Source organism: Podarcis gaigeae (assembly GCF_964106915.1).
Source record: "Podarcis gaigeae genome assembly, chromosome: 8".
Lineage (NCBI taxonomy): Eukaryota > Metazoa > Chordata > Lepidosauria > Squamata > Lacertidae > Podarcis > Podarcis gaigeae.
Window position 1 is genome coordinate 15,817,343 of NC_139684.1, and position 26,940 is coordinate 15,844,282.

The 26,940-nt window shown below is 42.4% G+C and overlaps 1 long non-coding RNA gene across 1 annotated transcript in view; it reads left to right on the forward strand.

The window, feature by feature from the left end:
* Positions 1-7,088, forward strand: part of LOC310849773 — a 55,635-nt gene extending 48,547 nt beyond the window's left edge. Inside the window, exon 2 of the long non-coding RNA XR_014567079.1 lies at positions 6,229-7,088. This is a non-coding gene — a long non-coding RNA (uncharacterized lncRNA). The remainder of the gene's footprint in view (positions 1-6,228) is intronic.
* Positions 7,089-26,940: the final 19,852 nt, after the last annotated feature.

The window sequence follows — 26,940 nt, forward strand, 5'->3', positions numbered from 1 at the left end:
CTCCTTAGTTTATCTAATAACCCATCATTCAATCGCCACTTAATAAGGTCTCCTCCTTAGCTTTCATCTCCAATGTTATTGCATTATGATCTGACATAGTTTTCAGAAGAATTTCGGATTTTATTACTCTCATTGACAAATCTCAAGAAGTCCAAATATAGTCAGTCTGTCCAGCACTCTGATTTGGTTCTGAGAAGTAGCTAAATTGTTTCTCTAATGGGTGTTTTAATCTCCATATATCTATTAGATGATTGTTTTCCACCAGTGTGAAAAAAATTTGGGGCAGTTTCCCTTGATTCGTTACCTATTTCCTTTCCGTTCTATCCATCTGTAGGGAAACTACCCCATTGAAATCTCCCATTAGTATTATTTTTTGGTCCATAAATTCAAACAGCTTCTCCTCTAACTCTTTGTAAAAGTCCTCTTTTTTATCATTTGGTGCATAGATTCCCACCATAATTAATTTTTCACCTTGTGCTAGCATTTCTATTGCTATTATCCTTCCATTTTCATCTTTAAAAATCTGACTTGATTCGTATTTTTCAATTATATACAAAGCCACCCCTCTTTTCTTACTGTCATCTGCTGATATATATTCCTTCCCTAATCTTTTATTTTTAAGAATTCTTTCATGGTTGTTTTTTTTTTTGCCAAATGTGTTTCCTGTATACAAATTATGTCTGCATTCTGTTTTGATAATATATGTTCAATTTTATGCCTCTTAACTCTATGATCTAAACCATTCACATTCCATGATATTATTTTCAAACCCATCTTTATTGATAATTAAATACAAAAACTTTATTCCTCAAATCTCAGATCTCTTCTTCTTCTTCCAGTGGCACATCCTCTTCCTTCTTGCCCAACTCTTTACCGTATCTTCTCATAAATTTCCCTATCTCCTGGGTAGATTTGATCGTAAATTTCTTGTCCTTGTAAAAAAAGGAAATCCCTTCCAGGAATTCCCACTTATACCAAATTTCATTTTTTCCTCAACATCAGAGCAATATTTTTATATTCTTCTCTTCGTTTCAAAAATCTTTTAGGCTTTTCTTTATAAATTATAATGAATTTTTCATTTATGCATAATTTCCTGTCTCGATTGGTTCGTAAAATCAAATCTTTCATTTTATTTGAGTTGAAGAAGACAAAGCAATCTCCTGGTAATTGTTTCGCTCCTTTCTGACTTACATTTGATCCTGAAGGCCTTATCAACTGCCTTTCCTACTTCTTCTTCCATCCCAAGCCAATTTGCTATTTCCGTAATTAATCTTTCCTTTATATTCACAAAGGTCCGTATAGTTAAAGCTCTCCTCTTTCACACTCGTTAAAAAGTTCTTTAATTCCTCCTCACTTTCTGCCATTGAGGTTGTGTCATCTGCATATCTGAGGTTGTTGATATTTCTTCCAGCAATCTTAATTTCAGCTTCGGATTCATCCAGCCCAGCCTTACACATGATGAATTCTGCATATAAGTTAAATAAACAGGGAGACAATATACAGCCTTGTTGTACTCCTTTCCCAATTTTGAACCAATCAGTTATTTCATATCCAGTTCTATGCATCCATAAATCTGCTTTTGCCTCCCATGATTAAAATTGAGGCCAAAATTGTTCCTTGCAATCCTAAAGGGCAAGAGTGGATCTCATGGGGTTAAGTTATGGGGGGGGTGATTTTGATGGAATGCTAGGGGGCAATTTGTGGTGGTAAAAGCATTGAGACAATGGATCCAATTCCCTAAGGATGGATGTTTGGGGATGAGAGGGCGAGTCTGCACCTAGTCTGGTTGACCAGCTGTGAGTGAGAATATCATGCTACAGATTTCTGCCATGTCAAGGCATTAGACTAAAAGTCCCATCCAGATCTCAAATTCTGTGATTGCTGCCTGCTTGGTAGAGAAAGTTTCAGCTGATCTCTCGAAGGTATGCTTCCCCTCCCCTCTTCTTTCTCCTCACAGGTGAAGAGGCGACTCTGGTCATGGAAAACTGAAAAGTAGACTGGAATCAACCCAAATGTTAAGCAGGTTCACCAAAATATGTCAAAGGCCTAATGCATGCCAACTCTGCTTCCTTATTCCTTTAGCCCAGAACCCAGATTTCATGGGCACCCCAAACAACACCCGCCATTGACTCAGATGGCCTGCCAGAACCCTGAAGTTGAAAATAAATCATGGCCTTCAAACCTGCCATTTGGTGTATTGAATGTAAACCTACAATATGTCTGTCCAGAAGTGCCAACAGGTTTTTCTGGTCCCAATATGTGGCTTGGGCCCTGGAACCCACTCCCAAATCAGGATACAGATTTTCCTCAAATTTGCTTGTCCTTCATGTCATATGGAGCAGGTCAAGGGAGGTGAACCACAAGTTCCTAATTCGGCCCATTTGGCATCCCCTCTGGGCCAGTCAGGCCATTCTTAGCAAGTCACACCCAGCTGTCAATCAATTGATAGCACATATGCACTTTTATTCTGCCTAACTTCCCTAAGGAGCCCAGGGAGAGCAATTTGAAAAGCAGGGCAATGCAAAGACATTCTAAAACAGTGAAATATCACCCAGTCCACCCAAGTCCTGGTATGCCCTGTGCCCCATGCTGGTGGGTGGGGCAGTTCCCTTTCTCTCTGTTTATGCCATCTCCTTCTCTCGCTTGCTCTCCAACTCCCTCTCCCACTCCCTAAGCCATCCCCTGGCCCTTCTTTCCTCTTTCATTGATACCCCTGTGAAATTAGGCTAAGGGCTGCAGGAGATTAGGCTGATTGCTGGCAGTTGTGCACCCTTCTTTTCTTGAGGTCTCCTTCTGCTCTGGCTGGACTCCTGCACTCCTGCTTGGTTGGCTGTGTGCTAATTCAGAAGGACAGAACTATATGCTGGTGATGTGACTTGAAGCAGGGTGGTGATGTGAGGATAGGACTGGGTAGGAGCAGATCTGAAGCAAATTCCGTATCCCTCTAACACCACAGCTACACCACAGAACTTTACATCTGCTCCACAGACTCTCCTTAACATTGATTGCCTACTTCAGGTACCCATGAAAGAGTTCTAGAACAGGCAACATGAAACTTACGTTGTAAACTGGGCAGAATGGGTGTGGGCATCAGGTGGGTTGGAAACTTTTGCAATCCCAACTACCATTGAACCCAACATGTTTTGACTACCTCCCACTATGACTTTAGGCACTGTCACTGGAACTCAACCCCACCATAAGTTGAGAGTCACCTGTACCTACAAATGAGACACATCATCTGCTGAGGAGGTCTCATTCCAAACAGCAATGCTATTTAACAGACGAACCATAACACAGGTAGAATCAATAGCCAGGACAACCTTGGCAAGATGGGGTGATATGGGGCGTCTGTTACAGAAAGTGTTTGCAGCTTCATTGGGCCAGAAATGGTTTTGTCCCCTGCCTTGTGGTGCTTGAATGAGTTGGACATTGTCTCCACTTTGCTACACACAAGGAAATCCTGCAGAATTGAGAACACATTGTCTTCTTCCTTGTCACCAAACAGAGGAGCAGAGGCTGTATTGATAGATGCCACATGGACTGCAGTTGGGGGAGGATCTTGGGGTGAAGGAAGACTCCAGCCCTGGATCCTATCCATTGCCCCTCTGCCTGCCTTAAGTGCCCATGAAGAGAGCTGCTCAACAGCTCCTGGCCACTACATGGACTCTCCTTGGTGCCTGCCAATCACAGGTTGAGGGGGGTCTCCTCCAGGTGATGCATTCACCTGAGGCTTCCTCCCAATTTCCTTCCACAAAGCTCACACAGAGGATCACACAGAGGGTCAGGGGATATCTGGCATTTATTAAGCATACCTACAGGGGATGCTGTGTGGACAGTGCATGACAATTAGCATTCATCCCACATTCCTTCCTAGGTAAAAATGTACCCTCATTATCTTTACATTTCCAATACTTATTCAACATTTTTTGGTACATTTTTGCAAGTTTGACTGGAATTAAATACCATCTATGCATCACTTTCTTATAAATTTCCTTTCACGCACTGCAAGCTGTAAACTTTAAACCAACCTTCCATAACTTTTGCCATGCCTCAAATTGTATATTATGCCCCACATCTTTTGCCCAATGTATCATTATTGATTTCACTTCTTCATCTTTTGTCTCCCACTCCAACAGCAATTTAAATACTTTTGATAGAACCTTTTCATTATTCTCCAACAAATCTTTTTTGTATTCTGGAGATTTCTTTCCCAAAGCCTACCTTTTTATCTCTTTTAAATATATCATTTACTTGTTGATATTGGATCACGTCCGTAAACATATGCTTTATATTTTCATATTTCTCAAATTTCAACTGGTTTTCCTTCCTCTAACAACTCACTATAAGTCAACCATCTTCTTTCCATATTTAATTTTTTAACTGCTAATACTTCTAGCGGTGATATCCACCACAGGGTCTTGTTTTCCAATAAATTCTTACACTTTTCTCATGTAAAATATAATGATTTTCTTACTATATGATTCAGAAACCATTTGTGTATTTTCACCTTCTCACACCACAGATAGGCGTGCCACCCAAACCTATTATCAGATCCTTCCAAATCCAATATATCTGGATTTTCCAAACCTATCTATTCTTTAAGCCAACAGATACAGGAAGCTTCATAATATAATTTTAAGTCTGACAGGGAAAGTCTTCCTCTTTCTTTTACATCTGTTAACAATTTATATTTAATCCTAGGTTTCTTGCCCTGCCATACAAATTTTGATATATCCCTTTGCCATTGTTTGAAGTGTCCTTTTCCATGAGCTATCGGAATTGTTTGAAACAAAAATAACATTGTTCGTAGCATGTTCATCTTTATCATTGAGATTATCCCCATCAGAGATAGTTTCATTCTTTGTGGTCTCTCCCACAACCGTGAGATGTCTCTGGCTGTTAATTATTTATATATATATAAATTAAATTATTTATATATATATGGACCTTCTTCCTGGTCTCGGGTTATGTCAGTCCCTACTGTCCATTCCATCTAGTCCATCAACCTGGTAGTCTTATGTCCGAGGCTCTTAAATCTCTTCCATGCCCCTTCTGCAGATCTTCTTCTTCTTGTTTATACCCATTGAGGAGTAGGTCTCTGGGGGATTTCAGCCCATAATTATCTCCATCTCCCCTCATCAGACCAGCCCATTCCCCACAGTCCCACTCCCCACAGTCATCAATATAATCCAAAAAATATTTAACAGCATATTTCAAAGTCCCTCCAAAGTTAAGAGCCTCCTCAGCTCCAGACTCCCTCTGGCCCATTCCAAATTCAATCTTCCAAAACAGCGGCTTATGCTCCTGCAGGGCCTCGGATCTCTCCATTTGTATTGCTTGAGGTACAATCTGTATTGCTTGGGGTACAATCGCAACCTCCTCCATTATCATCTGCCCTTGCATTTGCTCAGTCGAACCAGTTTCCTGAGTTGGTCCCTGTATGATTTCTGTGTCAGTATTCCCTGTTTGTCCACATTCCCTGACTACAACAGTCATCAAATCCAACTTCTCATTCATCAAATCCATCTTCTCATGCAGCTGCTCCAACAAAGCGCTTGTCTTGCAAAAAGCAAGCACCAAGACTTCTTCCAAACACATTTTTATTCAAGGTCGCAGTCTGTTTCCACGATCTTAATCTCGCAGCTGTGAAGTCCCCAAGTAAACTGCAGCAACAATTTGACAAGCTCCCTCTAGAGGAGACAATTTCTATTTGTGTCCGTCTTTTTAAAGCATGTCCAATAAAAGAAAGTTACTTTCAATTTTCAAATATTTTGTTTCTTTAAGATACAAAAGGCAACATTGGAATCAGTTTGTTTCTCTTTTTTAACTATCTGTCAAAATGTTCCATTCACAGTCAATGGACGTCTCCTACAATTTCTGTCTCTGACCCCCGTTCCCAGGTTTGAGACGGTGGAAACTTATTTTCCTTTACTCCCTCTCCTGCAGGCTTAAACAGTCAAATCTCCCCCCCCCCTTTCTCCTGCTTCTAAGGGGGTTTTAGTGGTTAAAAATGAAGAAAATTTTGACCTTTACAAAACAACTTTCCAGGCTATTAGCTTACAAGGTTTTTGCTTCAGTCTGTTTACAAAAAGCGGAAGGCGGACTTCCTGTTTTGAACCTTCCCGCTTCGGTGCCAAATTAGGATGTTTCTTGATCCAATTTTCCGTTTCTACTCCGAGAAGCAGCTGTTCCAAATGCTAAATCTTACCTGCCTCTTTTTACCTACAGGTCAGGAATAACTTGAAAAACGTTGATGCAGAAAGTCCCAATTTATTCAAGAATAATATAAAACCAATACGTTTTGTGTCAAAAGAGCGAAGAGCGTTGCCAGTGAAGTAAAGAAGTCCTCATGTCTGGACGGGTGTGGACATTCCTCCTTGGCCTCTCGACCTCTCAACCCAAATCGCAGACTCCCAAATTGGAGGTCGACCAGAGATCAACTTCCCCTTCACTGGATTGCCCACTGTCTAAACCATGGTTGCGGCACTCTATACCTCTCTCCTTCTCTCTTGGGATTCTTATGGGCCTTGCTCTTCCCCCGCAGTTTGATTGCTTTTGCCTGACAAAATGTTTTCCTTGAATTGTGATCATGCCTCTTGCTCACCCAGTGGGTGGTTGTGGAAACTGTCAGAAATGTAGCAGCAGAGATCATTCAGTGTGTTATTTAAGGGTTAATTCTGTTATGAGTAAAGTCAGCTAACCAAAAAGGTGGTGGTGGAGGTATTGCATTCCTTAGGCCAGCCTATCTAGACAAATAGATACTGATGTGTTTGATTCTCTTTTAATGTTAATCTTAATTGTTTAAAAATGTTTTTAATTCTTTTAAACTGCTTTTTAATGATTATATAAATTTGTAACCCCCTTAAAGGTTTTACTACAATCAAGAGGGATATACATTTTGTTAAACTAAAAATGGAAACAAACCAGATATGATCTCCATGGAGGTAGCACGTGGTCTGCTTGGCTGCATAGTTCTAAGGGAGGTTTTCCACTGTATGTTTGCTTGCGTGTCTCGCTGCCCTGTGCAAGTCCTGTCTTAAATTATATGCTGCTTTTGTTCTGTTTGCTCAATAAATTAGGAAATGTTATTTCCTGTTTGCAGAGTTTTAATTAATGGTGTGCCAAAACCCACCATCTGATTTCTAGAACCTGTTTCTTCCCCTGAGAAAGAGACCTCAGTTTTCCTGCACATGAGAAATTCTTTAGAATTAATTCATAAAGACTTCATTTTTATGAACAACAGCACACCAGGGGTGGGAAGATGTTCACTTTTGGAGAAGCCGCAAGATGCCTTCATAAGAAAACCCCACCTGGGTTTGTTTTAATAGCCAATAGATTGGTATCTGTCCTGAGGGTGGCAGGTAGTGCTGTGGTCTAAATCACTGAGCCTCTTTGGCTTGCTAAACAGAAGTTTGGCTGTTTGAATCTGTGTGACAGGGTGAACACCTGTTGCTCTGTCCCAACTTCTGCGAACCTAGCAGTTTGAAAGCATACCAGCAAGAGTAGATAAATAGGTACAGCTGTGGCAGGAAGGTAAATGACATTTCTGTGTGTTCTGACACTCGTCACGGTGTCCCATTGCACCAGAAGCTGGTTAGTCATGCTGGCCACAAGTGGTGTGTCTGCCCACCTGTCAATCAACTTATATCAGGAGGTCATCAACTGATGGTTGGAGTGTCAAAGCCCTGCATTGGAGCTCTTTTACAGCCCCTTTCAAAGATCCCTTCATTGTGTGGGAATTTTGTGGATAGTAGGAGAGTATATATTGATTAAATATTATCCTTCCCAACTCACACTAGTGAGTCTCTCATATGTGTGTGAGTGTATAGATAGGTAAAGGTAAAGGTAAAGGTCCAGACGTGGCCGACTCTGGGGTTGCGGCCATCATCTCGCTTTATTGGCCGAGGGAGCCGGCATACAGCTTCCGGGTCATGTGGCCAGCATGACTAAGCTGCTTCTGGCAAACCAGAGCAGCACACGGAAACACTGTTTACCTTCCCGCCGGAGCAGTACCTATTAATCTACTTGCACTTTGATGTGCTTTTGAACTGCTAGGTTGGCAGGAGCTGGGACTGAACAACGGGAGCTCACCCCGTCGCGGGGCTTTGAACCGCCGACCTTCTGATTGGCAAGTCCTAGGCTCTGTGGTTTAACCCACAGCGCCACCTGCGTCCCAGAGGTATAGATAGATAGATAGATAGATAGATACAGAGATAAATAGATTGATAGATAGACAGGCAGACAGATAGATATGAGAGAGAGTTTATTCCCGCTTTACACAGCAAGAGTCTAGTTGCATATTCGTTTCAATCTCTTTAGTTAAAGAATCCTATCTGGCAGTTTATTCCTGGTAAGACCCCTTTGATTCCCTCGTAAAAGAATAAAGACACAAGGGTCTTCCGTATAAGTATTAAAGGTTTACTCACGTTCAATTCTCAGATCCCTGAAAGCAAGCTTTAGCTTGTAGTGACAGAAACAGTGTGGCTTACATCCTTGTTAGGATGGGCTCATGGGCTGCTGGCAGAGAGCCAGCAGTGCAATACAAGAGAAGAAATGGCATCAAAAATGAGCAGCATCAAAAGAAGCTGACTACATGACTGGACCATTTGTGGGGTCTGCAAGGGTCATGTCCACCTACCTGGTCACATGCAGAGGGAGGATTCTTGAGACCAGGTGTAACAGGAAGTTCAACTGACTGGAGTAGCATCCCCTGCTTGTGTCCACTCTAGGCAAACAGGAAATGTAGTATTTGTCTGCTCCAATGGATTACATCCCACCCATTGCATGTGGAAGCTCAGCACTACCTGACACACCTAGCACCTAATGGGCTACAGGTGATTAATGTGTCCCTTGTCTGCACTGGGCACTCCTCCCACTCAATTCCATGTTCATCTCCCTGATCACTCTGCAAGGAGCACAATCACCCCAGCTCCTGCAGGACTTTATACCGAGTTGTCCTCCTTGAAGCAGACATGGAGGATGGGGCGTTCCATGATGCCACCTGTCAATCAACTGACAGGAGGTTTTCAGCATGATGGTTGGAGCGTCAAGACCCTGCATTTGCATGCTTTTCCAGCCCCTCCAAGGAAGGAGGCTTCATCACCACTTGAAGGAGTCCATTCCACTGTCAAACTGCTCTAACCATCACAACGTACTTCCTAATGTTGAGTCAGAATCTGCTTCCTTGTAACATGTTGCCATCGGTTCTGGACCTACCCTCCAGAGCTGGAGAGAACAAGCTTACACCATCCTCAATGTGACAGCCATTTAGATATTTAAAGATGGCTAGCATATCTCCTGTCATTCTCTTATCAAGGCTAAACATACCCAACTCCCTCAACAGTTCCTCATAAGGCCTGGTTTCCAGACCCTTGATTATTTTGGTCACCCTCCTCTGCACACATTCCAGCTCATCAATATTCTTCTTAAACTGTGGCACCCATAACAAGACACAATACTTCAGGTGTGGTCTGACTGAGGCGAAATAAAATGGTACTACTACTTCCCTTAAACTGCACACTATACTTCTGTTGATGCAGCCTAGAATAGCATTAGCTTTTTTTGCCATTACATCACACTCTTGGCTCATGTTTAGCTTGTTGTCTACCAAGACCCCTAGATCCTTTTCACATGTTGTACTGGCAAGCAAAGTCCTGCCCCCACCAAATTTTACGTATGTGCAACTGCTTATTTCTACCTACAGTAAGTGCAAAACCTTGTATTTGTTTATATTGAAACTCATTTTGTTAGTTTTGGCCCAGTTCTTCAAACTATTAAGATCATACTGAATCCCAATTCTGTCATCTGTGGTGTTAGTTACCACACCCAGGTTGGTGTCACCTGCAAATTTGATTAGCATCCTCTCAATTCCTTCCTGAAAGTTATTGCTAAGGAAATTGAACAAGGTGCCTAGGACAGAATCCTGCAGAACCCCACCTATCCCCTTTTCCCAGGATAACGAGGAAGCATTAGTGAGCTCTCTTTGGGTTTAGTCAGTCAATTAGCTCATCTGGAAGATCCTTAGGCAGCCACCCGGGTTTCATTAGATGCCTTCCACTTTCTTTTCTTGTTGGAATGGTTTGCATGGGTGCCAACTCTGCGGGGTCCTGAGTGCCTGAGCACCCACAAATTTTAAATGAAGGGGACATCCCTCAAGGTTCTATTACATGGTCAGAATGTTGCAGGCACCCACAGTTGTGGGGTCAAAGCGACGCGCCTGATTGTGTCTATTTGTGCCTTCAATAGTTCACCTTTAAGAAACTCCCATCCATCATGGGCTCCCTTCTCTTTTAGTATTTCTGACTATTTGATCTCGTCCAGAACACAGTTGAGACAAGCCTAGTTAGCTCAGTTGTCTAGAGCGTGGTGCTGGTAATGCCAAGGTTGCAGGCTTGATTCCCGTTATATGGGAAAGCTGCTTTGCAGGGGCTTGAACTAGTTGATCCTCAGGGATCCTTCCAGCTCAACAATTCTGTGATTCTACTCAAGAATACATGGATAGAAATGCACTCTGTATGTGCTCAGAAGGGCTCTTTTAAAGCATGCAAAAGACATGGTGCCTGCAATCAGATACTCCCTGGAAGTGATCTGCTGCAATAAGTGTGAGTGGGTGTAAGAGGATTCCCTGACGCCAAACAGCAAATGCAAAATGTAACAACAGTTCAATGAGGCTTAGGCAAGTCCCCTGCTGTTCAGAAACTAAAGACTGGGGGGGCCACTAGGGGCACATTGGAAGATGGCTGACAATACCATATCTCTGACACACACGGGGTAATTAAGAGGCTGTTATGGGAGTAGGCAGCCTCCCTTGTTGGCCCAAGGAAATGGGGAACACTGCCCTTGCCTGCTGTGCCCATAAATCACCCCTTAATTCGAAAGAAGGGGGTGAGGGCCCTAGGCAGAATGCCCCCATGTGGACCTCGGCTCTCCTGGGCGCTGTCTCTGATCGCACACTAGCTGCAGCAATTTGGAATAATTAATTGCAAAAGAAGCAAATGCACATATTTCAAGTGAAGAAGGGGAGTGGAGTCTGCTAATTTAAGTCACCTCTGTGAAAGAAGACGACAGGTTGGAGAAACAGGAATATTTTACGATGAAGATACACCAAAGGCTGGGTATGTTGACAACAACGGGACTGAATGGGGGGGGGACCTTTTTTACTTTCCTTCTATGTGATTTACAAGAACCCCTCCTCATTAGAATCGTCAGTTAAACTGACCCAAGCAGGATGATTAAGGTCTGTGTGGAGATAAACTTTAACCAAAAGTATGCTTTATCGAGATCGAGAAGCAATAAGAGCTTTTGGAATGGCGCAGCAATTAATTCGGAGTCGCCATCTTGCCAAAGGATTTATAGCTAGGAGGAAGAACGGACTTGTTTTAAGACTGCATTCCTGGTGAATCTTCTCAGAGGTTTTGAGAAAGGAGGCAGATTGGTGAAGATTAATGACGGTAAGACTGTTTTGATGTATGGAAGTGATGTTATATGGAAAACGTCTGGATGTGGCTACTGGATAATAAAAAAAAATATCCACGCAGGATTACAAACTGTTCTAACCAGCTTGTGGAGACTATCAGAGGTCACAAAGAGAAAGGAAACATATATGAAAATAACAACAAGAGATGTGGAAAAACAATAAGAAAGGACTGGATAGTACTGTGAACAACATAAGGTTAGATTTGTGGCCATTAAAACAGCAGTAAGAAGCAAGAAGTTGATTGGATCCCCTTCGAAACTTGAAATATGGGTACCCCCAACAAAAATTTAAAATTCGGCTGTGTAATTTGGAATTTATGTAATTTGGTTTGATTTGATGTGATTGGTCTGTTAATAAAAAATTATTCTTAAAAAAACACGAGTCCACCGCTTTTAATCACTATACCAGAAGCTAAAGACTGGGCACTCAGTGAGAACTCACAGTATATTTAGATTAATGTAAAACTGTATACATGTCTAGTTGGGATCTCTTGGTGATTTTAACAGATGTGTGTGTCTGGGAGAAATTCAACAGGTTACCCTCTTCTCCTAGGAGATTCAATTCTGGAGAAATGTTTCACTTGCGTGGACAGACACGGGTAAATTTTTGGGCCCAACAATTTAACTAAAAAGGGGACACCACTTTGAATATGACATGAAGCATATGCAAATGTTTTGCAGAGCTGTTTCTTCTTTTCAGAGTAGGTTGGAGGGCCCAGTATGTGGGGGCACCTCTGTGTAAACATCTTGTAGGTTCACATTCAAGACACCAAACAGGCTTTAAGCCCACAATTTATTTGCAATTGCTGAATTTTGACAGGTTCCTTGAGGCAACTGGGGTGACTGCCCATGAAATCAGGGTTCAGGGCTAATGGAAGACAGGAATGGAGTGGAGGTATCATGCAGTGAAGGTGTGCCTTTGAGATCTTTTGGTGAACCTGCTGAGCATCTGGGTTGATTGCAATCTGCTTCTCAGTTGTCTTCAGCCATAGCCTCCTCTGCATCTGTGAGTAGAAAGTAGAGGGCAAAGTAGAAAGTAGGAATCACAGAATTAGAGAGCTGAGAGGGTCTTTGGAAGTCAGTTACTCCAGTCCCTTTCATTACGAGCATCCCCAACATGTGGTTTCTCAAAAAGGGGGGGCAGAGTTGCTCTCTCACTCCCCAAAACAACACAAATTTCACCATCAGAAATAGCCTCCTAAAGTTCTACCAAAATTTGCCCTCTTATAACTTAAGCTGTAAGATCCACTCCTCTCCTCTGGGGCAGCAAAGCATGATTCTTTACCATCTTCCAACTGACAGCCCTCCGTGGATATAAAGAGTGCTCTCCTCTCCCTTTCACTCTTCCTTTCTCAAGGCTAAACTGTGTTGTTTACCTGTATACAATGTTAGTGCCAGTTCAAGTAGGCCCATTGAAATGAAAGAAAATGGCTTACATTAATTCCAGTGCCTCTATTCAGAATATAAATCAGTTGGATATGACTATAACCTTTCCTCTGAGGGCATGCTTCTTGGGTCTCTGCTCATCCTTATTGCCCTCCCACAACCTCCTCCCGAGGCTTCTATTGTTTGCGTTCTCATCTTCCTAGAGCAGTATTCACCTTCTTGAATATCTGAGCAAAAGACAGAAATTCAGCAGGTCGGAAACTTCCCATCATGGATACTTCTTTGTTAGCAAAGTTACACCTGCTGAATTCTTGTCCACTAAAATTAAAGGAATAGGAGGACTTGGTATAGACAGAACAGCCAAAACAGAAAGCCATCTTGACCAGGAAGTTGCCAGCCTAGGTGTCCCTCTCACTGCCCAAATCATACTTGAAAGGACAATTCTGCTGAAGCCCATGGAATGGATTGATGTGTGTGGTTGGCCTTAGTTTATGTGTAATGCCTGAAAAACCTTTCCCTGCTCTACCATGTGCCCTCAAGACAAGATGTTAGCGAACTATGATCAAGACCATAAATGGTACGGATCTCATTTCTCAGTGAAGAAGGACTTTTAAATAATTCATTGGAGGAGAAAGGAAAGCTGCCAAAGCACAGAGACTATCTAAAAAGCTCATCATCCTTTTGCTCCATCCCCAAGAATCTTCCAGTCCAAACCAACCTCCTATGCTCAGATGCTCTTCATTGTGTTTCACCCTACGGGGTTTACCACAATAACATTCTGCCGGCCTAGAAGTAAAAAGAGATGTAGCTTAAGATCTGAGTATGAATCTCCATGTCATGAATGAACCAGCTCCCAGGGAAGATTTACACTCAGCTAGAGAAAGCAGGCAGGAAGAGATAGAGTTAATTGCAATCTGGGGATTATAGTGTGCCAGTGAAGTACAAAATACAGAGACTAGAAATGAAAGCAGTTCAGAGGGAGGTAATGACAACGGAAGAGCATTGTCAGAGAAGGGGAGGGAGCTGACCCCCTGTACCCCAAGATTTCGGCAGCTGTAGGAAACACCCACCCACCCTTAGAAGGAGATATTTGGTTTAGAGATGGACGGCTGTGATTGCTGCTCGGATGCAATCTGGGGTTTTATGCAATTAATCTTCATTTTAATTAACTACACCCGTTGTTATCAAGACTCCTTGACACGCCAGTACATACTTAAAATGATTGAACAGCTATTCAGCTTCCTCCACCACAACAACCATGCCTCTGATTCCTGGAATGTTTGTTTGGATATCAGCAGAAACAACTATCCTTAAATATTATTCAGGGGAATTCATGACACTTAGTAAACAAGAATGCACTGTATCCCATCTTCGTCGTCCTCAGAGTAGTCTGGATTTGCATCAATGGACATGACTAAATAGATTCCAGGAATCTAAGCCCACTATTTATTGAATGAGTGAGTGAGTGAGTGAGTGAGTGAGTGAGTGAGTGTCCTTTGAGGTGGACATAGGCTTACAGTGAAATTGACATCCATCGAAGTAGTAGGTTTGCAGGTGAATTAGCCACAATCTTTCATTGATGCAGAGTGGTTGATTGTGCAATGACACCAGCCTTCCTGAACACACAAAGTGCCCTCCAGATGTTTCACACTACAGCTCCAGCCAACTTGGCCAACAGTCAGAGGTGTTGTAGCATCCAAAGAATCTGAAGGGTACCAGGTTAGGGAGCATGGAGCACACTAATAACAGTAACCATAATGATAATAATAGAGAATGGAGAATAACTTCCTCCTTTGAGCACACCTACGTCATAAACAAGGAATGTTCCTGGGACTTCACAAATCCCCACTATCTCCCTTTCCTTAGCTTTAAAACCAGGAGAGCCTCTGTCAGGGAACTACCAGGGGAGCTCAGGGGGGTGGAGAGGCTCCCGGATTCTAGGGAGGGAACCAGCAGGGAAAGAGGGAGAGCTTCCGCTGAGGAAGGAGGGAAGGAGGGGGCGTCGGAGGGAAGGCTCAGGGACGCTTCCAGCGAGACCAGTGGAGAGAGCTCAGGACCTCCCCTTGGGACGCCCACTCTGCGCAGAAAGCTGTCTCGCAGGGAATCCAGGCGGAGACTCTCTGTCAAGGAGCTTTTATGTTGGAAAAAGTTCAGGAAACGCCCACTGACGGATTCTGCCAGTGATTAAGACAGCCACAAAGTAAGGGCTGTCCGGTTAGGGAAAGTTTTATCCAACTACTCAACTTGGAGCGGTTTGGCGATTACGCACAAGCAACCCCTTATCCCATTACAGCCTCTCTACCCTTTCACTGCTGAGGAATTTCCAGAAGACCAACTGGGTGCCCATTTATGTGTTCCTGAGACTCCACCCTCTTTGAAATGCTCCTTGTGGGACTCTGGCCTTCCTTTGTTTCAGATTTTATGATCTGCTACACACCAGTCTGCCATGCCTCTCCAGGTACAAGGATGTCCTCACCAAGCTTCTGAAACAATTTCCTTTCCCTTTCATACTTACTCACTCATTGTACATATCTGTACACAACCATGGACCCTTGGACAGCTCATGAGTGCCAGAATAGACAGCAAGATCACAAGATGCTTCATGATGGATGGAGAGGGCACTGGCTTTGAATCAACTGAAAGGAGAAGCAGGAGGAACTTGCAATTATATATTTACTGAACTCCAGAAAACACAGCAGGCCACGAGAGCAATATCTACAACAATGTGGTACTACAAAGGAAAATATCACAAAACATCCGAGGGATGCCCTCTACTGTGCAGCCTGACTCATTGGATGTTGTAGTCCATGTCCATTCTTGTTCACTTAAGATGGCCAACATACTGTATCATATTTGTCTTTAGAAACTTACTCCTCAATCCACTCTATTCCGGTAAACTAATACAGTGGTACCTCGGGTTACATATGCTTCAGGTTACAGATGCTTCAGGTTACAGACTCCGCTAACCCAGAAATAGTACCTCAGGTTAAGAACTTTGCTTCAGGGTGAGAACAGAAATTGTGCTCCGGTGGCGCAGCAGCAGCGGAAGGCCCCATTAACTAAAGTGGTGCTTCAGGTTAAGTACAGTTTCATGTTAAGAATGGACCTCCAAAACGAATTATTATATTTTTCTTCCAAAAAAATTATTAGTTTTCTCTTATAACACATAGACAAAAACAAAAAAGAAAAAAATACATTGGACACAACATAAAAACTTCACAACAACAACAAAAACAAAATAAAAGAATTTTTTCTTCTTATTATTCCCTGGCATATTTACATTGCTAAAAGACTTCCTCAACACCCTCCAATCTGGAATTCATCATATTACATATTTAGCAGTTCCCAATTTCATATTTATAATATCAGTATCTTTGTTCATTACTAACTTCTTAACCTTACTTCCAATTGTAATCGATAATAATCTTTGTTATCAATCTTTTTCTATCCCTTAGCCTAATCTGTTACTTCTAGGGATTTCTTAATTAACTTAACTTACAATATCTCACTATATCTTCTTTAAATTTCCTTCAATCTTCTTGTGTTTCCTCCTCTTTCTGGTCGCGGATTCTTCCAGTCAGGTCAGCCTGCTCCGAAAAGTCCATCATCTTCATCTACCATTCTTCTATTGTCGGTATTTCTTGCAATTTCCATTTTTGGGCTAATAAAAGCGTTGCTGTTGTAGTGGCATACAAAAACAGTCTAATATCCTTCTTGGGCAATTCTGGTCCTGTTATTCCAAGTAGAAAGGCTTCTGGCTTCTTAATAAATGTATTTTTCAACATTTTTTTAAATTCATTATAAATCTTTTCCCAGAAGTCTTTCACCTTGGAACACGTCCACCACATAATTAAAAAGTGCCTTCTTTCTCTTTACATTTCCAACATAAGTTATCATTAGTGTGAGAGATTTTTGCTAGTTTCACCAGGGTTAAAGGTAAAGGTAAAGGTATGCCTGCCCGTTCGGGCCAGTCTTGCCAGACTCTAGGGTTGTGCGCTCATCTCACTCTATAGGCCGGGAGCCAGCGCTGCCCGCGGACGCTTCGAGGTCACGTGGCCAGCATGACAAGCTGCATCTGGCGAGCCACCGCAGCACACTGAACGCTGTTTACCTTCCCACTGGTAAGCGGTCCCTATTTATCTACTTGCACCCAGAGGTGCTTTCAAACTGCTAGGTTGGCAAGTGCTGAGACCGAACGATGGGAGTGCACCCTGCCGCGGGGATTCAAACTGCCAACCATGCGATCGGCAAGTCCTAGGCGCTGAGGTTTTACCCACAGCGCCACCTGCGTCCCTCACCAGGGTTAAGTACCATCTATACATCATTTTCATAATATTTTCTTTTAATACAGTACATGCCGTGAACTTAACCGCTTTCTTCCATAACCTCTCCCAATATTCCATCATTATATTGTGAGCCACATCTCTTGCCCAATCAATCATAACAGATTTAACTTGTTCATCTTTTGTATGCCATTCCAACAATAAATTATACATTTTAGAGATGGGCAATCGCATTATGAGCCTCCTGATGGGATCGTTCCACATCAGAAACTCTCACTGATTCCAATTCTAAATGTCTTCTTTCGTGTTCCGAGACCTGTTGTTTCACTTTTTGTTGATTTTTTCCTAGTTCATCACAACCTTTTTGAAGTTCCTTCAGCATCTGCTTATTTTCAGTAACCTCTGATTTTATTTCAGTTAGTAAAGTCATCACAGTTTCTTCAAAATTTGGAACCTCTTTTACTTTTACTCTCTGGTTTATTCAACTTGTCAGCCCCATGCATGGCTATTTATAATTCAAGGACAAGTTACTCAGTCTCAGTCATGGGATTTTGGACACAAACACCAGCTGGCAGCCCAGACCGCCCCTGAACACCAAACCCAGTCTTATTCTTTAAGCCTTGGCTTCTAATTTCTAAATTGGAAACCCTTAATGTTGTTGAGACATATTCAAAGCGTTGAGGGTAAAACAGCCTTATGAATAGTTTAAACAAGTTCAGACAGCAGCAGAAACTTTGTATTACCCAGAGCGGAAAATGAAAGTAATTGTATCCTCTCCCTTTGTATCATAAAAATGGAGTCGGGCAGTTCCCCGCTGGGAGGTCCACTTTCAAAAAGCAAGAGTCTTTTCTGATCTTTTAACAGTTTCTAGCAGGGTAACAAAACAGTTAAATTTCCCCCCTTTCTCCCTGCTGGGTTGGAGATATTTCCTTAGAAGGTAAAACAGCCTCTTTGAAGTTACGTCTTCGGTAAACAAGCACTGCTTTCACTTTTTCTCCAGCGAAAAGGGATCGACCTCCGTAATTTAAATCCCTTTCATTCCAAATTTTAGTCAAATTATTATCCTTTTTACTCACGATTGTCCAAATTAAAGTTTACTTGGAGAAATTGACTGCTCACGATCGCCAGACTCAGGAGCTTCACGCAGTGAGGGAAGCACGTTGATTCCTCAGAACCCGTGTCTCAAACCCCACTCACTCTTGGGGCTCTAACAGGGCTTACCAGGAAGCGAGGGAGTCGCTATGGGTACCAACCGGAACACCAGGTCCTCAGAACGCTCGATCTGAGGTTTTTAATGGGGTGCCGCAACGCTCTTGCAGTCACCCCCAGTCTCAATGCGCACAGCTCTGAAAGAGCTCCTGTCTGCCATGAAAGGGCGACCAACCCGGAAGTCAGAACAAATTAAGTTCTTAACCCGAGGTACCAATGTATTTTGAGAATGTCACGTCCCATGTTTTTTTCCAGCCAGCCAATCTTTCATTGAAAATCCAGCTGACTTCCAGTGGCTCTCTGTCTCTAGCGGTGCTGTTGCCTGCCCCCCAAAAGCCACCAGGACAGAGGGACTGACCTAAGGGTCACCAGGAAATTGAATCATTCAAAGTGCTAGTGCTGGATCAGGTGGAGAGGGTTTCCTAAACTGGCAGCATCCCCTGACTTGACCTGATGCTGTGCAAGGGTCCCCAACTAACCTTAAAAGACCTGGCCTGGGTTGCCCTTCTGCTTACCTAAACTCCAGGGAGCGTGAAAGTAACGTCTTGTCTGCAGAACAAGACACACCAAGGGGTTGGCAAAGATGAGATCCCATGTTGCTAGAGAGAATCTCAATTCCAATTGCTGCTGAAAACAGGAACCATAAGGAAACCCCACACCCCCTTTTTGAATGTTTTTATTAAATACTGACCCTCTTCTGGTGAATTCTCAGACAGGCATGCAGAGAGAAAATGACTTGGTGCTTCGCTAAGCAAAAGGAACCCTCTAAAACTATTCATTAAAGAGTATCAATAAATAGCAGCATACATAAATAGAAGCATACATAACATATTTAAATAGAAAGATGTTTAAATAATAGATTGTTAATCACTCCTTTAAACACGGTTATACATAACTTTGCATGATAAAATCATTTTCAGTATAGAAGAAAGGTCACTAATAAACACATTGGGCATTTGAAAAGTGCCGTAAAGCCCAGAACTCCACTCAGGAGATTCTGGCCCAAATTTCCTCATACCTAAGAGCATTTCCATCTGCAGTTTCTTTTTTCCAGGTATTTCTGGGGAACAGCCAGGACAGCACTGGGTTGTATCTAACTGCTGGAGGCAAAGAGAAAATGCGGTCCTTACCAGGCTAGTGGTCTTTCACTCTTTCTCAAGGGATGGAAAGAAGTTTGCTTTCAGAGAAGTCCAGAGATATCTTGAGCAGAAGAACCCACCTTTGGCTGGTTTAAATAGCCAAATGATTAGTATTTTTATCTTAATCAAGATTAAGATGCTCATTGATGTTTGGAACTCACAAACTCGTTCCGCCAGGGACAAGCCGTTACAGAGCACAGGGAGTTACTTCCCCCCAAACACTTCACAGTTCTCATCACCTCATTGGTTCTCCAATGAGAAGAGACGTTAAGTCATGCAACTCAGTCCTTAAGTACAAGGTGGGGGTTAATATTCTCCCACCAATTTATGAGAGTTGAAATGCAGCATGAAGCACCCCTAATCTGAAGTGGGAGATTAGTGGGGAATGAGTTCATTGGATAATCCCCATGCACCTGTATATCTGTTTTCGCCTCCCATGATTTAAATTGAAGTCAAAAATTGTTCCTTGCAATCCTAAAGGGCAGGAGTGGATCACATGTGGTTAAGTTATTGGGGGAGCGTGATTATGATGGAATGCTAGGGGGCAGTGAGACAATAGATCCAATTCCCTAAGGATGGATGTTTGGGGAGGAGAGGGCGAGTCTGCACATAGTCTGGTTCACCAGCTGTGAATGAGGGTATCATGCTACAGATTTCTGTCATGGGAAGGCATTAGACTAAACGTCCCACCCAGATCTCAAATTCTATGATTGCTGCCTGCATGGTAGAGAAAGTTTCAGCTGATCTCTCAGAGGTATCCCTCCCCTCCCCTCTACTTTCTCCTCACAGGTGAAGAGGCAACTTTGGTCATGGAAAACTGATAAGCAGACTGGAATCAAATGCCAAGCAGGTTCACCAAAATATCTCAGAGGCCTTGGTGCTTTATCCATGTCCACGAACATGGATAAAGTACAAAGCCATAATATAACAAAAGAGGGCAGACTACCTAAGACTTTTTTTGAACTAACTGACAATATGGATCTGATTGATATCTGGAGAATAAAAAACCCCCTAGGAAGAGAAGGGACTTTTTTTTCTGAAGCTAAATTGACATGGACAAGAATTGACCAAATATGGATAACTAGAGGACTGGCACCAAAGACTAGAAAAGTGGAAATCTGCCCAAAAACATGCTCCGACCATAACGCCGTCAAGATGGAAATGAGATTAACTACAACTGGTTCCTTCAGATGGAGGATGAATGACACCTTACTAAGAGATCAAGAGATTGTTAAGAAGGCCCCAAAAAACTTGAAGGACTACTTTGAAGTAAATCTGAACACCACAGTGGAAAAAAGAATAATCTGGGACGCAAGTAAAGCAGTTATGAGGGGGTTTCTGATACAGCAGAATGCAATAAAGAGGAGAACCCAAAATGAGAAAAAAGACAAAATTTTGGAAAAAATAAAAGAAGGGGGGGAAAGTTAAGATCGAAACCTAAGTCACAGGAGATTTTGAGAGAAATTAAACTCTACCAAGTACAATATATGAAATTAGTAAATAAAGAAGTTGAATGGAAAATTAAACAAATGAAGCAGAAAACTTTTGAATCGGCAAATAAATGTGGAAAGTTGCTAGCATGGCAGCTGAAAAAAAGACAGAAGTTGAACACGGTAACCAACCTTGAGATAGAGGGGAGAAATATACAGAAACCTGAGGAGATTAGAAAGTGTTTCCAGAGATATTTTAAACAACTTTACACGCAGGGGCCGCAGAAAGAGTTTCACATAGACCAGTTTTTAAGGACTAACGGATTACAAGAGCTATCTCAAGAAAATAAGATGATATTGAATTATGAAATAACAGAACAGGAGATTGAAGGTGCCATTGAGAATATGCAGGGCCGGACGGGTTAACCTCCAAATATTATAAGATGTTGAAAGACTATTTAATTCAACCACTAAAGGAGGTGTGCAATGAGATAATGGAGGAGAAGAAGGCACCGGAATCGTGGAAAGAAGCTTTCATCACGCTTATACCAAAATCCGAAGCTGAAAAGACACACCTTAAACCTACTGTCCCATATTCCTGTTAAATGTGGATTACAAAATCTTTGCAGACATTTTGGCAAACAGACTGAAAAGAGTGCTAAATGAAGTAATACACAAGGACCAAGCAGGCTTTCTCCCAGGGGGGCATTTGTCTGACAACACAAGAAACATCATTGATATATTGGAGTTATTGCAGACGAACATAAATACAAAAGCAGTGTTAATTTTTATTGATGCGGAGAAGGCCTTTGACAACATTTCTTGGAGTTTTATGAAAAAAAATCTTAAGGGAATGGGCGTGGGACGAGGGTTTGAAAATAGTATAGAAGCAATTTATTCGGAACAAAAAGCAAAATTGATAGTTAACAATGTGGTGTCAGAAGAGATTAAAATTGAAAAAGGAACGTGACAGGGGTGCCCTATCTCTCCATTGTTATTTATTTCGGTCCTGGAAGTGCTCCTGAATCTGATTAGGAGGGACCAGTTGGTTAAAGGGGTTCAGGTCGGAGCCAAACAATATAAACTTAAAGCCTTTGCAGATGACCTGGTTTTAACGTTACAGGAGCCGGAATCTAGTACGAAAAGAGTCTTAGAATTGATTCAGGAGTTTGGTCAGGTAGCAGGATTTAAATTAAATAAACAAAAAACTAAAGTATTGGAGAAAAATATGACTTTAACGGAAATAGAAAAGCTTCAGAAAGAGACAGATTTAAATGTGGTGAAGAAAGTGAAATACCTAGGGATAAAGATGACAGCTAAAAACCTGAATTTATTTAAAGATAACTATGAAAAATGTTTGTCAGAGGTAAAGAAAGATTTAGAAACATGGTCAAATCTGAAACTCTCCTTGTTGGGCCGAATTGCCGCTATAAAGATGAATGTTTTGCCGAAAATGTTGTTTCTGTTTCAGACTTTGCAGATTGTGGACAGAATGGATTGCTTCAAGAGGTGGCAGCGAGATATTTCTAAATTTGTCTGGCAGGGCAAAAAGCCCAGAATAAAATTTAAAATATTAACCGATGCTAAAGAAAGAGGGGGGTTTGCCCTGCCAGACATGAAGTTATACTATGAATCAGCAGCCTTCTGCTGGATTAAGGACTGGCTACTTCTTGAAAACACTGACATTCTGGACTTGGAAGGGTTTAACAATGCGTTTGGATGGCATGCATATTTATGGTACGACAAGGTAAGAGTTCATAAAGGATTTAAGAACCATATTGTCAGGAGAGCAGTTTTTAATGTCTGGATAAGATACAAAGACTTGTTAGAAAACAAGACCCCAAGGTGGTTGTCACCTATGGAAGCTAAGGCTCTGAAAAAGCTCAATATGGAGGCCAAATGGCCGAAATATTGGGAGATATTAGAACAGGAAGGAAACACATGGAGATTGCAGAGCTTTGAGAAGCTAAAAGATAGAGTGCGCGACTGGTTACATCACTACCAAATCAGAGAGGTTTTTAACATGGACAAGAAATTAGGTTTCCAGGTGGAAAAATTGAAACTAGAAACGGAATTGTTAGAACCTAAAACTAAGACATTGTCAAGAATGTACAACTTGCTGTTAAAATGGAATACTCAGGATGAAATGGTTAAATCAGCTATGATTAAGTGGGCACAAGACATTGGTTATAACATTATGTTTGCTGACTGGGAACGGTTATGGACCACTGGTATGAAATTTACGGCATGTAATGCCTTGAAAGAAAATATTATGAAAATGATTTACAGGTGGTACATGACACCAGTCAAGCTTGCAAAGATATATCATTTGCCCGATAATAAATGTTGGAAATGTAAGGAAACTGAGGGAACATTCTTTCACCTCTGGTGGATGTGCCCAAGGGTAAAGGCATTCTGGGAAATGATCTATAATGAGTTGAAAAAGGTATTTAGGTATACCTTCTTGAAGAAACCAGAGGCCTTCCTTCTGGGCATTGTCAATCAGAAGGTGCTAAAGAAGGATAGAACCATTTTTATGTACGCAACAACAGCAGCAAGAATACTCATCGCAAAGTATTGGAAGACACAAGATTTGCCCACCCTGGAAGAATGGCAGATGCAATTGATGGACTATATGGATCTAGCAGAAATGACTGGCAGAATCTGAGATACGGGAGAAGAACAAATAGAAGAAGAATGGAAGAAATTTAAAGATTATCTGCAAAAACATTGTAAATTATATGAATGTTAATGTGATGCAGGATATTGAGACAAGGTGGCATTAGTGACAAAGCTGAAAGGAATGTGCAAAGATGTTTCATTAGTAACAAGTAAAAGAATCATAGCTTAGTTAACCTAAGGATGGGAGATTAAAAGATGAGTGGATAGCAGCAGGAATGGTTAACTTAAAAGAAATTAAGACACACTAAATTGGTTAAAATAGAGGAAAAATCTGCTGAAACTAAATTGGAAATTTGAAAACAGAAAAGGGAGATGTGAGGAAGTCCAGAAAGAAAGCTGTATGAAACTAAGAATTGAACCTTTTAATTTTGTTTGTTTTTTGTTTTTTATTGTTTATTGTCTGTTGTTGTGTTGCTTTGTTTTCTGTGTTATTATAAAATTTGTTGAAACTTTAATAAAAATTATTTTAAAATATATATATATCTCAGAGGCCTAATGCATGCCACCTCTGCTCCATTATTCCTTTAACCCAGAACCCAGGTTTCATGGGCACCCCAAACAATACCCGCCATTGCCTCAGAGGACCTGCCAGAACCCTGAAGTTGAAAATAAATCATGGCCTTCAAACCTGCCATTTGGTGTATTGAATGTAAACCTACAATAGGTCTGTCCAGAAGTGCCAACAGGTTTTTCTGGTCCCAATATGTGGCTTGGGCCCTGGAACCCACTCCCAAATCAGGACACAGATTTTCCTCAAATTTGCTTGTCCTTCATGTCATATGGAGCAGGTCAAGGGAGGTGAACCACAAGTTCCTAACTCGGCCCATTTGGCACCCCTCTAGGCCAGTGGGGCCATCCTGAGCAAGTCACACCCAGCTGCCAATCAATTGATAGCACATATGCACTTTTATTCTGCCTAACTTCCCCAAGGAGCCCAGGGAGAGCAATTTGAAAAGCAGGGCAATGCAAAGACATTCTAAAACAGTGAAATATCACCCAGTCCACCCAAGTCCTGGTATGCCCTGTGCCCCATGCTGGTGGGTGGGGCAGTTCCCTTTCTCTCTGTTTATGCCATCTCCTTCTCTCGCTTGCTCTCCAACTCCCTCTCCCACTCCCTAAGCCATCCCCTGGCCCTTCTTTCCTCTTTCATTGATACCCCTGTGAAATTAGGCTAAGGGCTGCAGGAGATTAGGCTGATTGCTGGCAGTTGTGCACCCTTCTTTTCTTGAGGTCTCCTTCTGCTCTGGCTGGTCTCATTCTAAACAGCAATGCAATTTAACAGACGAACCATAACACAGGTAGAATCAATAGCCAGGACAACCTTGGCAAGATGGGGTGATATGGGGCATATGTTACAGAAAGTGTTTGCAGCTTCATTGGGCCAGGAATGGTTTTGTTCCCTGCCTTGTGGTGCTTGAATGAGCTGGACATTGTCTCCACTTTGCTACACACAGGGAAATCCAACAGAACTGAGAACACATTGTCTTCTTCCTTGTCACCAAACAGAGGAGCAGAGGCTGTATTGATAGATGCCACATGGACTGCAGGTGGGGGAGGACCTTGGGGTGAAGGAAGACTCCAGCCCATCTGCCTGCCTTAAGTGCCCATGAAGAGAGCTGCTCAACAGCTCCTGGCCACTACATGGACTCTCCTTGATGCCCCCCAATCACAGGTTGAGGGGGGTCTCCTCCAGGTGATGCATTCACCTGAGGCTTCCTCCCAATTTCCTTCCACAAAGCTCACACACAGATGATCACACAGAGGGTCAGAGGATATCTGGCATTTATTAAGCATACATACAGGGGATGCTGTGTGGACAGTGCATGACAATTAGCATTCATCCTACATTCCTTCCTGATTATTTGCAGGGTATTTCTACAACTTCCATTTCAGTATTTGTCCATGTCACACTTTGCAGGGCATTTTCATATTGCAGTTCTAGCCCCTAAAACTGCATTTCTTTTCTAAAAGTTGTGTGTGAGAGAGGGCAAGGGAACATACATTCCAACTTATCAATATTCTTCTTTAACTGTGTTGCCCAGAACTAGACACCGTACTAGAGATCATCTTGGTCACCCTCCTCTGAGTACATTCCAGCTTATCAATACGTTTCTTGAACTTCATGAGCTAGACACAGTACTCTTAGTGTGGTCTGATCAAGGAAACATAGAGCAGTACTATTACTTCCCTTGCTCGGGACACTATACTTTTGCAGATGCACACTAGGATGTCATTCACTTTTTCTACTGCAGCATCACATTGTTGACTCATGTTAAGCTTGTTGTTTACTAAGACCCTGAGATCCTTTTCACCTGCACTACTTGACAAGTCAGGTGCCCCCCCCCCCCACATCTCATGTTTGTGCAGCTGGTTATTCCTCCCTAAGTGTGCCAACAGGTTTTTCTGGCCCCAATATGTGAAGAAGAAGAAGAAGAAGAAGAAGAAGAAGAAGAAGAAGAAGAAGAAGAAGAAGAAGAAGAAGAAGAAGAAGAATAGTAGTAGTAGTAGTAGTAGTTTGGATTTAATATCCCGCCTTTCACTCCCCTTCAGGAGTCTCAAAGTGGCTAACATTCTCCTTTCCCTTCCTCCCCCACAACAAACACTCTGTGAGGTGAGTGGGGCTGAGAGACTTCAAAGAAGTGTGACTGGCCCAAGGTCACCCAGCAGCTGCATGTGGAGGAGCGGAGACGTGAACCCGGTTTCCCAGATTACGAGACTACCGCTCTTAACCACTACACCACACTGGCTCTCAGTTGGGTTGGGCCCTGCAACCCACTCCCAAATCAGAACAAAGATTTTCCTCAAACTTGCTTGTCCTTCATGTCATATGGAGCAGGTCAAGGGAGGTGAACCACATGGTCCCAATTTGGCCCATTCAGCATCCCCTCTGGGCCAGTCAGGCCATTCTGAGCAACGATCGGTATCTGTACTTTAAATCAAGATTAAGATGCTCATTGACGTTTGGAACTCACACATTCGTTCTGCCAGGGACAAGACGTTACAGGCTACATGGAGTTACTTCCCCAATGCACTTAACATTTCTCATCACCTCATTGGTTCTCCAATGTCAAGAGACGTTAGTCATGCAATTCAGTCCTTAAGTACAAGGTGGGGGGTTGATATCCCCCCACCGATTTGTTATATTTCAAATGCACCATGAGGCACCCCGATCAGAAGTGGGACATTAGTGGGGAATTGTGAAGATGATGTTGGGAGGTTACACACTGGTTTTGGGGGCTTCCAAGTCCTGCATTGGGGAGTTTCCCCTGCACCTTTCCAAAAACCATTTGCTTCACGTTGGAGCTCAGCACTTGGGGCTTTCAAAGGGACACAGAA